Here is a 13,281-nt window from a genome sequence, read left to right as displayed (position 1 = left end):
ACAGAAAAATCTAGGTTAATCTAAACAAGTATAGCAATCCTAATATAACTATGATCACAGAAGGAAGAAAGAGAAATCAAACTGGAATATTGTTACACGTAAGTTCTCTTTAATCTAGACATATGAAAATGCATTAAAAATAAGATGTAACAAAGAGGAAGTGGCTTAAAGCACCATATTGGGTGGAGCAGCTACTTGTGTTACTGCCTCTCATCAGTTAGACAATTGAAGAAAACATCCCAACACATATTCAACCAGGTACAGAAGAAGCAGGTTGACCCACAGAATCATAGAATCATTAAGGTTGGAAAAGATCTTAAAGATCATTAAGTTCAACCGTCAACTGAGCACCACCACCATGTTCTCCACTAAACTGTCCTCTCTTCTTTTTTCAGTTTGTTTATTTTTTGCAGGCTGAGATGTTTCTTTCTTAGTGTTCTGAGTTTCATTCTGAGCATCTTCTTTATACCTTGAACATAAGGTGACCTTAAGGACCTTCCTACCCATCACAAATTTCACTGTAGATTCTGGACTTTAACTTTACACTCTGAAGGATTCAGCATGAACATAGTTAAAATCTTCAGAAAGTCTAGTAATAACTTTTTGTCCCATCTCCTACACGTGGCTTTGAACTTGTGGGACATAGGGCAAGTTTTCACTTTTTCAACACTTTACTGACTTATATTACATGTAAACAAAAGGAAAAAGGATTTTTTGCCTTCAGGTGATGCATTTTTTTCTGATAGAGGTTGACAATGAACTAAATAGCTATGTTTGGTATTCTACATGATTAGAATTGTGACTGGCCACTCCACAGAAAAATGTCAGTGTTTTAAAAGCAACAAATGGCTATTGTACTTCTCTTAAACTCATAAAAATTAATGGAACCTCGTTGTCAAGACCTGAGAAAGAACTTGGGTGAAAACATGAACATACTGAGAATACTTAAGAATTCTATTAATCCCTTTGATAAGGGAATGTAAAAGACCTGTCTTTGTTCCAGGATTTCTGATGGACTCTTTTTGGTGAAGAAAAGTGCCAATCCTAATAGGGCAAAAAAGCTTGGTTAGAATTTAAATAAACTTCTTTGGGGAAGAAACCTTATATTTTTCTGCTCAGGATGTACCCTGTAATGGGCTTCCATAATGGAATATGGTAGGCTGCATTGGTGTCTTCAGAGAATTAGAAAAATAATTCTAATTCTTTGTTTCGTTAAGAATCTTACCTGTTAGGTAAGGGGGGAATCAAGGCACTCAGGATTTCTGAGACTTCCAGCCTAATTCTACTGCAGCATCCTCGGTTTTATTAAGAAGGAAATATAGTTGGTAAAAAACAAGAATACAAAGCACTAATGCTGGTTTTTTTACCCTTGGATTTCATTCAATAAATTTATTTCCTCAAGCGAGGACCAGGTGTTGAGACCCATTTTATTAGCCCTTCCATGCAAATGCAGGGAGTTTCTGACCTTGCTGTATATAATTGGAAAGCTGAGTAATTAGATGTTATATAATTATATGTTTAGTTCTTTGGAAATGGACCCAGGCAACAGCTTTCAGCCAGGAAAAAAAGAAAAAAAAACCCAAAACAAACGAAAACCTAAAGACACACAAAAACCCCCAATAATGTGCTGTTTCTTTGCTTACATTTTATACATAATTTTTTTATCCAGGAACCTACTATACATGAATCATTTATCTACTTTCTTCTGCTTTCTCTATTGTTTACAAATACTTTAGAGTAAGGTTTTAAAAGAAAAACCATAAGAAACAAAATTATTTTCTGCTGACTAGGAGAGAAATATATTTTTTTCCTATCTCTTCTCCCCCTCCAGCCCTTAACTGATTATTGTGTTACTAACATGTTCCACCTTTTTTGTGTGCTTTAGAGCCATCTGTTAAAATGTAGAAAAAAAATTTTAAATTAAGGTCTTGGAAAGACATGAAATGAAGTTCTTAGGGAAGACAGCATTATCGAAAGAAAAAGACAGAGGAAACACGGAGACAAAAGATGTAGGCAGATTGAGCAATGTTGTGGTATATCTATGCAAAAATAAGTCAATTTTTAAATTAAATGTATGAGAAGTTTTGGGTTTGGTTTTTTTTTTTTGGTTCCAAATGGAAATTATAGCAGCAATGGAATGACTAGATTTATTCCAGGGTTTTCTAGAGGTTTAGGAAATTTAGAAAATTTCATTTACATACAATAGTTCTTCCTTCTGTCACAACATCTCCAGGCATGATACACAAAGAAGAATAACCGAGTCATGTGAATTTCCTTGTGCCTTGAAATCTTAGGCTCTCTTTCAGAGAAGAAGCAGAATTGTTTTGTGCCACAATACCAATAGTGTGCACTCGAGAAGTGAGAAGACAGACATAATTAGATCAGTTCTGAGTATAACAGGATGTAAAGAGAATTCAAAGCAAATTTTCTATGCAAGTACATAGAACAACCTTCTTCTCCACACAGAAGTAGATATTGCTTGAATATATGTGACCAATAGCATTATATGACCACTCTATGGACATTCTTCTTTACAGGTATCAGGTGCCAGAAGTGATGTTTTGAACTCTCACTATATTGCTTAATATGAAATGCTGAGCAGAGCGTACAATCAAGTACTAGGTGACTGTGTAGGGACCATATTTCTTTCATAGTTACTGTGGAAATTTTAGAAGCTATTCTAAAAAGAATTCCAACAATTTACAAGCTGATCTTATTATTGTACTTGATCACTTCCTTTGTTGTTACTTCACTTACCTGAGGCATTCAGAATTACCATATGGGGAAAAGGTTAACTGTCTGTTTAGATACTGAATGGAAAGAGAATGTTTAATTCTACAGTTGCATCATTCATTATAAATATTCCAAATCAAGGAATTTTGGGATTTCATTTGTCCAGGGTCCAGTACAATAGTTCCCCTGATTGTGCTCCTGAAGTATTATGAATTGATGAATAAATGAATAAATATCTACCTTGATGTTTCAGGCAGAGGCATGAAATCCTTTTTATATACCTAAATGTGCTATACAGTATTTTCTATAGAGAGAAAAATTTTCCTAATGGCAGATAACAATAGTTTTAAAAGAGGGAGATTCATAATCCTTATGGGCTTTATCCTATTGTGTAATTGCAAATACCACCAAAATATAATAGCAATACATAATTCTTGTATTAAAATAAAATTGATAAGTTCTTTTTTAATTGTGTGTCATGAACAATTGTTTCTCTGGTTGATAGAGTAGGGGAAAATATATAAGAATGAAAAAGGAACAATTAAGCAAAAGCAGACAAAACAAATCTGAAGAAGTGAGAGAAATAATGATTAGTGTGTATAATGAGTCCCTGTGTTTTTTCTCCGTTATGACAGTATGTTTATAGTGTTTCCTATTCCTGTGGGGCATTTGCTAAATTAGACCCACTTGAGAATCCAGACCCACATGCAGTTGAAGCCTGCTGATGTTGCAGTTTTCAAATGTACTTTTGAATAGTCACACAGCTGCACTGCACGGCACCAAAGCAGCGGATGTTATTCCTTTGGCAACATGAGGTACAGCATAGGAAATTTGGGAATTTTCTGAAGCCATTCCAAACTTTCTGGTTCGCATTCTCAGCCTTCCTACAACTGCTTGGGGCCATTCTGGCAGTTCAAAGCTATTGTAAAGTCAACACTTCCAACCTGTTTGTCAGAGACTGAATGTTGTAATTTATTGCTTAAATATCTTCATGAAGGACCTTTGCCTGTTATAGCAAAACTGTATTACAAAAGCTGCAGAGAAGACCGCTGCACCCTGAATAGGCCTTCTGAATGAGGCCCTACACTGCTCCAAGAAGGAGATAAGATAGTAACTCAGGTGTGGCCTGGGGGAAGAAGAATACCTTCACAGAGGAATCAAGCTTAGCTCTCCGGGGTGGAGACGGCAGCCCCAGGCTATCAGCTGCTGGGCTCAAACAGACCTCACACCAAAGGGTGGAGGGAGGAGAGGCTTGGCTTCCCTTGGTCTTGAGTGTTAAATCGGTTTGTAACAGGTTGAGAAAAGCACAAAGTCGAGAGCTCCAGGGACACTATGACTGCAAAAGGCGTGCAAAGGAGAGCACAGAACTGCCCAAATATTGCTCCTTCCACATCTTTCTGCTTGCCACCACCCATGTCATGGGCACCTCAGCAAAAGTCCGCTTTTACTCCTCTGCTTAGGGTTAGGCTCATGCTTAAGTTTAGGCTTGAGAAAAACAAAAAGCCTAGACCTCCAGGGACATTGCAACTACAAAAGGCATGGAAACAGGAGCCCTTCATGTCACCTCCTTGCATTTTATTACAATAACTTCATTTCTGAATTTTCTTTTATTTCTTTCGATTGAATTTCATTTCACTATAACTCCACCCCAGTCAATTTCTTTGACTTTGTTCTCTGAGAGAAAAGGAAATGAAATCTTACGATTTCAATGACTATCAGTTTGGGAACAGTTTGGTCCATTTCCATGCACTTCATGTCATCCCATCATTTTTTACTGTTTTCACTTCATTTCAGAAGATTTTTTTTTTTTCATTTCATTTAACTTCATCAATTTCTTGTCGAGACTCTTCCTTTAACTTTTTTCCCTGACTGTTGCAGTGACCGCTAGTGATTGCTACTGTCCACTGCCTGGGCTAGCTCCAGCGGTGTGCAGCAGGAGTGGGGAGCAGCCGGAGGCACGGAACTTTAAAGCTGCTCCTCTGAAGCCTCTGCTCTTCCCTGTGGAGCACAAGTTCCAGACAATGTAGCAGTCAGCAGCCCTCCACGAAGGGAGAGATAAAAAGTAGCAGGGAGGCTTGCCATGGGAGGTAATCCAACTTTATTGAAGGGTCTCCTCTGAGAACAAGCAACAGTTGCAACGCGACCATGCCTTATGAAGGAAGGGTTGAACAAGGGGCGTAAACCAACTAGGGACCAATAAGCGAATTAGGAGGGAGGGACGCTGAAGGGATGGACTCACATCTGGTCCAATGGTCTTGGTGGGTGGAGGGAGAGGGGTCACATGCCCCAATGGGGCGTGGAGGTTTAGGGGATTTCCAAGAGGGGAGGTATCCGAGGGGGCAGGATCTCAGGGGACTGACGGGGACCATATAAGGGTAATTAGGGAGGGCTCAGGTGATGGACACTGAACCTTCGGGAACAACAGGAGGGGTTTGGGTGATTGATAGGGAAAGAGCCAGAACAAGGGGAGGAGAACAACCGCATAGGGAGCACCGGGGGAGCAGCTTGGGTCTGGGGGAAACCAACTGGGAGTAGGAGTGGGGAAGGTAGGGATGAACCATTGGGGTACAGAAAACATATGAAAATACAATAAAAACCTTGCATCACCACACCTGACTTTGAGATTTCAGTGAGTATGATTGTGGCAAGTTTCAGTTCTTTTCACTGCACCTCGTTTCATCCCAATCGATTTCATTGTATTCACTCCATTGCCAAATTGTTTTCAATTGCATTTTATTTTATCATATGAGAATTACTTTGGCAAAGTTGGGTCCATTTCTGTGCACTTCATGTCATCCCAGGCCATTTTATTGTTTTCACTTTGCTTCAGAATTTTCACTTTTTTCTTTAGTATTTCATTTCATCAATTTCTTTTCCTGTCTCTTCTTTTCACTTTGTTCTCTGGTTTCAGTGTGAATGATTTTGGCAAGTTTTTGTCCTTTTCACTGAACCTCATTTCTTCCCAGTGCATTTCATTGTGTTCACTCCATTTCCAAATTTGTGGTTTTGTTTCAATTGCATTTTATTTGATCATATGTCCTTTCTAGAGTGTTAGTTTCACTTGGTTCTCTGATTTCAAGATTTCATTTCCTTTCCTGAAAGGAAGAATTTCATTTCAGGAAAGGAAATGAAATCTTGTGATTTCAGTCAGAATCAATTCGGCAAAGACTGAGCCATTTCCCTGCACTTCATGTCATCCCATTTGCTTTTATTGTTTTCACTTCATTTTGTATTTTTTTCTTTTTTGTTAACATTATATTTCATCAATTTCTTCTCCACTCTCTTCGTTTGACTTATTTCCCTGATTTTGAGAGTCCAGTGAGTATAATTTTGACAAGTCTCAGTCCTTTTCACTGCACCTTCTTTCAGCCCAATCAATTTTGTTGTATTCACTCAATTTCAAAATTTCCTTTTTTTTTTCAATTGCTGAATTGATTATCATTGAAATAGCAAGATTTCATTTCCTTTCATGAGATGAAATTCTTCATTTCATGATAGGAAATGAAATCTTGAAATCAGAGAACAAAGTCGAACAAACACTCTGGAAAGGAGATATGAGAAGTTTGATCCCTCTGTGGATATATTCCTCTTCCCCCAGGCCACACCTGAGTCACCATCTTATCTCCATCAAGGAGCAATGTAAGGCCTCAGTCAGAAGACCTATTCAGGGTGCAGTGGTCTTCTCTGCAGCTTTTGTAATACAGTTTTGCTATAATAGGCAAAGGTCCTTCTTGAAGATATTTAAGCAATAAATTATAACATTCAGTCCCCGACATTGTAAGGAAGAAGGAAAATTTTAGCCTTCAAAACTAATCTGGCAATTTGAAGAGAACAGGTCTTTCATAAGGTTTTTGACCCTTTTGTTTATTTCTCTATAAGGAGAGTGAGCCCGGAAAGAAGTGAAAATACCTAAGCAATATCTTAATGACCATGCATATTAGAATTCACTCTGTATCATATCAGCTAAACGTATGAGGGAAGTGCTGGTAGAGAAATGCCTGGATATATTTAAATCATTTTATACACAGAACAGTCAGCATGTCCATGTTTTCCATAAACATATATGCTGGTTTGAAATCCCAGGGTAAAAGTAGGCCCTTGGAAAAGGTTCCCTCAGCAGCTTGACTCAACTTGAACTGTATACACTGTTAAAGTAGGCAGAAACCTCTCATAAATTACTTTTAGGAATTCCCTGCTGTGTGGGAGCCCTGAATTTCAGCCTACTTACATGCTGTGACTCTTTTTCCCTGAGTACAAGAGATTAAATGGCCGTGGGGAGTGAAAAGATGGCACATTTTGCTTCACTTCTTCCCAGAGATTGCTTGCCAAGCACTGTTTGAGAACATAATGATTCCCAATTTGCTTGAACCTAGGTAGGGACAAACATATACTTGAGTTACTGTTTCTAATTTTCTTATCTTGATTTCTAGTGTGCCCTGAATGACCAGTAAAGAAAGCATTTCTTTATAGCTATTCTTGTTCCTGTCATGCTCAGACTGGGGTTTCTAAACTTGTGACAGAAGAAAGGAATAAATCCTTTCTCTCTCACAGTCTTAATTCATAGGCTGCAAGCTGAGTACCTCTAGTTCAGAACATTAGTAGGATAATGATTTCTTCCTATCTTATCCATTTAATCCTATGAGAAGAAGGTTCTGCTAAAAAAGGCAGGGTGTGGTTGTGTAGAGATTCTAAATGTGCAGTGTAACAGCCTGCCTTCAGCTAGATGTGTAGCAAACAGCAACAGAAAAAGAGGCATAGTCCTTGGGTATGACCCTGAATGGACCTTTTTATGAACCTTATATGTCCCTGTTTGATGTATTTACTGTTTTTTGACTTTCTCTTGAGACTTATATTTAAGTTAGGTTTTTTTTACCATATTGCTGTTTAATCCTATGAGGGATGGAAAGGAAAACAGCTTGTAAGGTTTGTAGTGACCTTGAAAACAGAAACAGCTGCTGAGGTCATGTTCAGTCTGTTGAGTGAGTTCAGCAGGGATCCTTCGGGTTGACCAGTTTTGCCCCTGCTAGAGGTATCAGTCAGTGGAAATCCCAGAAAGAAAATGGGTTAGACATTTCACCCTTCAAAGACAAAAAAATGTTTATACATGCATATATTTAAATCTATATGTAATGTGCATCACAAGGAATATCTGATAAGAAGTCATGCCTACTAAGACTATTCAGCTTGCACTTAAATTCCTTGAAGTTTCATTGAAAGTTAACTTTTAATTCAGCTTTGATCTGAGAAGTTTTGTGGTAGAGAGCAGTAAGGTTATTTCTCTAATCCAGAGACTGACAGCACAAAAGAATCTGGAAAAATGCTTTATAAAATGGTCCTGTGGGGATTCTTTCTGTCTCTGCAATCAAATTTGCTCATGGTTTTTAGGGACAAATCATGACTGTTCCACACTCCCACACCCATCCTTTTCACACTGTGAGCCTTGAAACTTGATTGAGGTTTTGAAAATAGTCGGTGTTCTTTCTGATTGGTCATGAATAATAATGCACTTGCAATTAGAATGCAAATTATTGTTCTGTTGACGGTGAAAGAACCACGCTAGAATCCAGTTTATCCTTGTCTTATTTGGACTGTAGTAAAAAAAAATTATATGAGAGAAAAAGGACAATGAGGAATCGATAAAAAAAATTAAAAAAACCCAAATTCTCAAATTCTTTTCTAGATCTATTTTGTATTCATGAATAATTCCAGGCTATATTTTTCAATCTTCTCTACATAATTCAGGTGTGGACTGTAAGAGAAGCAAAAATGAAATATGCAGGCTTCTGGAAAGGGTTTACAAATTTCTTGTTTAGAGAAGGAAACTAGCCCAGGCAACACTCTTTGTTTAGTAGTGCAAAATGATTGTGAACAAAAGGACAAGAGTAGACAGTGGAAAGGGTAGCAGAAAACGTCTATTTTCAACCTTTTCACTTTTGTGGCTCTTGTATCATTTGCATGTTGGGGATGTCTGTGATCTTCTTGTCATTTCTTCACCCCAGTGGCAGGATGACCTAACTCCAGGTATAGAGCTGTGGTTTAGTCATGCTTAGATCCAGATGAGACTTTTTTTTCTCCAAAATGAAATTGTTTTCTACAATCACAAGAAAAGTCATGGAAATAACAACTACCTGCTTCCCTGAGTAGTTGCTTGGTCCTTGGCTAGAGCATAATAAGCATATTTAAGGAAGAAGTGTCTTTGAAATTTTAAAACTGCTGTTAGCCTTGTCAGAGCTCTGGCAGCTGAACTGTACAAAAGTAGTGGCTATTTGCTATGGTTGTGTTTTCTTTAAGTATTTTTCTTACATGATTGTGGGGTTTGCATCTTCATGTAGCTAAACTAACTTTTTCCTTCTTTATAGAACAACAGTAATAATTTTTGTATTTTTCTTTATAAAATGGAATGCTAAAGGCATCATATTCATTTAAATTTTCAAATTTTTGTAATAAAATGTATGTTATAAAAAAAGAAACCATTTTAATATCACTCTGATCAATACATCCCAGCCCTTTATCTTCATTATCTGCTCTTCTATACTATCAAGTTTGGATTACTGCAGGTTTTCAAGTTATTACACACATCCTACGTCTTTACAGATTTTAGCAGCTAAAATTCCATGAGACATATAAATGTAATTTGGTCCAATGGGAACCACAACATACATTCTTCATTGCATTGATTTCAAATCCGTGGTGCGGTTCAAGGCTAATGCAAGTGTGTTGACTTAAATATTTCAAATTTTGTTAATACAGGATTTATCAGCCTCACATTTTCCAGTCTGGACATGATTTTCTTTTGCCTTTCACCTACTATATAGCTCATAGTTGGACAGCTTTTCTCAGTTGAATGCTTTGATAAAGCTCAGAACACCTTTGGTGAATGGAACATTAGTCTTGGACTTGAGCAATTCTGCCCTAAGTCTGTGTGAACTTGGGCAGCCAATTAGTTTCTCGACTTTAGTTCTACGTCGATAACATATAGATGTTAACTTTAGTTCTATAGTTTGTAAATTTAGACAAGTACCTTCAAGACTAATGTTTCTACCTAAAAGAATAAGGAAAAACAACCATTTAAGTAATGGAGACAGAATAAATGAGACCTTCTCATGAAGAAAGTTAAACAAACCACTCAAAATTGCCCCTTCCTACCTGAAAACAGTTTAGATACTCAATGAAGATTTAGCTTTTCATTAAGCACTCTATTTAAAAATATTTATAGCTTAAAACACATTAAAAACTAATGAGGACTAAGCAGCAGCATCAGTAAGTATTCTTTATTATTTTCATGCTCAGCGTTGAGATTTTCTTGTTCAGGAAATTAAGTCATTTAAAATTTCTCAAAAAAACCAATTCCCTTTCCCAAAAATTTTGTGACTTGTATTTTGCTTTAAAAAAATTGATATAAAAAAGATTAAAACTCTAGCCATTTTAACTATGCCTAAAAGCTAAAAGCTAAAATGAGGTGAGGGGAGACATATTTATATTCACTGTTGTGAACAATTTTATGTATTTTTATGCAAGGTAAAAAATAAATTACTAAAACACAACTTGTTAATTAAAGGGTGAATTTAATTTTAATTTTCAGTAGTGATCCACATGTTTTGAAGCAGGATAATATGTTTTGTCTATATGACTTCTGGGGCAGCAACCTTTGGAAACTGACTGTTATGTTCTTCAACAATGCATGCGTGTTCTGCTCAGAAAGCCAGGTACTTAAGTCAGTAAATAGTTCTTTTGATAGTAAAACAGTCATGTTCTGCTATTGTTCACCCAAAATATCTGCTGCTTACAACTGTCATATTTACTAGACTAAGAAGCACATCCCTGTGTTTGCAGACTACTGGAAGATGTATGTTTTAATTACTGTCTATGCCTGAACTGCATGCAGTATTGCCCAGTTTTTGAGACCAGAACAAATCCTGCCATCTCTAACAAAACCATATTGGTTCCTCTTTATTACACTCCCCAACCATTTGGATATGTGAATATTTGATTTAACAAGCATACTTCTTCTATTAAATAACTAGAATGAACTCCTCATTATGTTAGAGTGGCTATGTGTATTTTGTCCATGTAATAACATTTGTGGGGTGGGAGAGAATTCAGGTTTTGAGAAAAATGCAAACTGGGGGGGAAAAAGTACCAAAACTAAAGGCCAGAAAATAATCTTTCTATCCTGTGATTTGCTCCAGGCTTTTTATGCCACTTGGAGCTGGCAGTGGTTGAAAGTATTATACTGTTGGACAAGATCCAGCTTCCATGTCCAAGCATGATGACAAGGTGATTCAGTCACAGCCTTATCTCCACCTGGGCGCTTAGGTCAAGTTACAACTGTTCTGACAGTCCCTTGTGCATTGGCCCAGATAGAAACCACAATCCTTAAATACTCAGTAGAATCAATCATTTTTCAGACCTAGTGAGTGTATTATGCCTAGTGAGTTATTCCTAACCATCGTTTGCCGTGGACAGAATTTTCTCAAGAAGACTAGGAAAATAAACACGTACGCTGAACAGCTTTGAAAAATGCAATCAAAAAACAGATGAGTCATTCTCATCTCACTGTAAGTTCATACTAAACCCACTGCTTTCCTGACATGTATCCCAGTAAAACCCAATACTATATACTATTGGCATATGCTTATTTCATACATAGTTTCTGTCATTAGCATAAATATTTGGGGTGAGGTTTTTTTGTCTAGGTAAAACGATAACATTGCTATTGAAATGCTGCATTAGCATGGGAGGTATTTTTAATTTGTATTTGTAATGAGAGGGAAAAAATTCAAATTATTGCATCCACATAGACTTGTTCTATTTTAGAATAGTTCACATATTCTTATTTTCATTTTCCAAAATTACTTTACAAAGTAAGATCTTTTGAGGTTGTTAGCAATGCAAACTGAACAAACTGATAATAACCTTAGGAAAGATTTAAGGAGTAGACCATTGTGATATAGAATAATTACTAATACTGCATCTATTGCAAATGTGCTTAAGGATCTTTTCAATAAATGGATATTTACAATATGTGAGATTTTTTTTTTTGTTATTTTTATGTATGCAAGCTGGCTTGCAGCTGAATTGTCTGCCTCAATAGGAGTGTTTTAGTTAGAAGCTCATCACAGAATAGTTTGTCACAAATTTACTAGATATATCCAGCTCTGAGTAATTGAATACCCTAGTGTTCAAAGCATTCACAGAAGCAGTGCCCTTCCTGAATCAAAATGAAACTAGAATAAGAGGATATCTTGCAACTTTTGGAAGCAGTAGAGAAGTTTTAAGACAGCTTAAATGTACTTTATAAGGGTTTCAGCAATATTTTGAAGGGGATTTGCTAACAAATGCTAGAATGAGTTATTTTCTATGTGGTCAGGAGATTGCATTGGCAAAACAAAAGTTAGAAATAACATAGTTATACTTCCCCACTCAGAACACCACAGCAGTCAATGCAGAGGAGTGGCAGAAAAGCAGTAATTACAGTTCATGGTTTCTCAGTTCTGGAGTCCCCAGAGGTCAGATTCTGTAAATTAGAATATCTTATTAAGTGTCACAGCCATAATAGTTTAATTTTTTTTTCAGAAAATCTTGTGCCCATTACAAATTAAACAACTGCACATCTCCCATCTTTTACATCTCTTGCATAGAAAAAGGATTATGGAAGTAAATTACATTTGTAACCTTTCAAAATTTCCTCTTTTCCTTTCCCCACATATGTTCGGAGGACCAGCTGTATATTGAATACAACTGTTAATACTTTTAGTGGGACAAAAAAATTGCCAAGACACAGATTTGAAAATAACTAGATTTGCAAGTATTCAATGCTTATCAGGATCATCTCTCAGAAGAGTTGTTGTTCTGATTTCTCCCATCCAGTCTCTTCAGCTGCATGACTAATACCAGAGAGCTCTTAGCCTACATTTCTTCTTCCTCTCCTCTTTTCTCCACTTTCAGTCTTAACATTTTTGAATTACACTATAAGTACATGTGATATAGTCACTAAAAATATAAATTTTGGTGGAAGCTCATGCAGCTTTCCAGTGTAGGTACAATTAATAACAAATGATATATATTTCCTTATAAAATACTACTAAAGTCTGTAAAGTCCTTGTTCGATGGAGTTTCATGAATCAACTTTTAGCAAAGGTGAGATAAGGCAAAACACACTTCCAGGAAATAAAATGTCCCCCTTCTTCTTTGGAAGCTCCTCTAGCAATGTACCTTTTGTGGCAGAGACCACTGTGTTAGGGTGTCTGTTATTATTGGAAGTGTCTTCTAGAAACATAGTGGACAGAATGCCCTTCATGTTTGCAATGTGGCCTATTAGACCGATTTTTGAAATTAAAATTTACTGATAACCCAGACGGATAGGACTGGGTTATCAGTAAATTTTGAGTTATCAGTAAAAGTTTGAGAGATTTACAGCAATCTCTCAAACAAAGTAGATACCCAGGTCTGTTCTTTGAAAGTAAGCCACAAATAAAGGCTTTGGAAATGAAGTTTTTAGAAGTTCAAGAGACTGTTTACTGAACTGACACATGACAAAGAAGTTGA

This window comes from Corvus moneduloides, chromosome 6 (genome assembly GCF_009650955.1).
Source record: "Corvus moneduloides isolate bCorMon1 chromosome 6, bCorMon1.pri, whole genome shotgun sequence".
In the NCBI taxonomy this organism is placed as follows: Eukaryota; Metazoa; Chordata; class Aves; order Passeriformes; family Corvidae; genus Corvus; species Corvus moneduloides.
The sequence above is the reverse complement of the archived record's forward strand: the minus strand, read 5'-3'. Positions refer to the sequence as shown.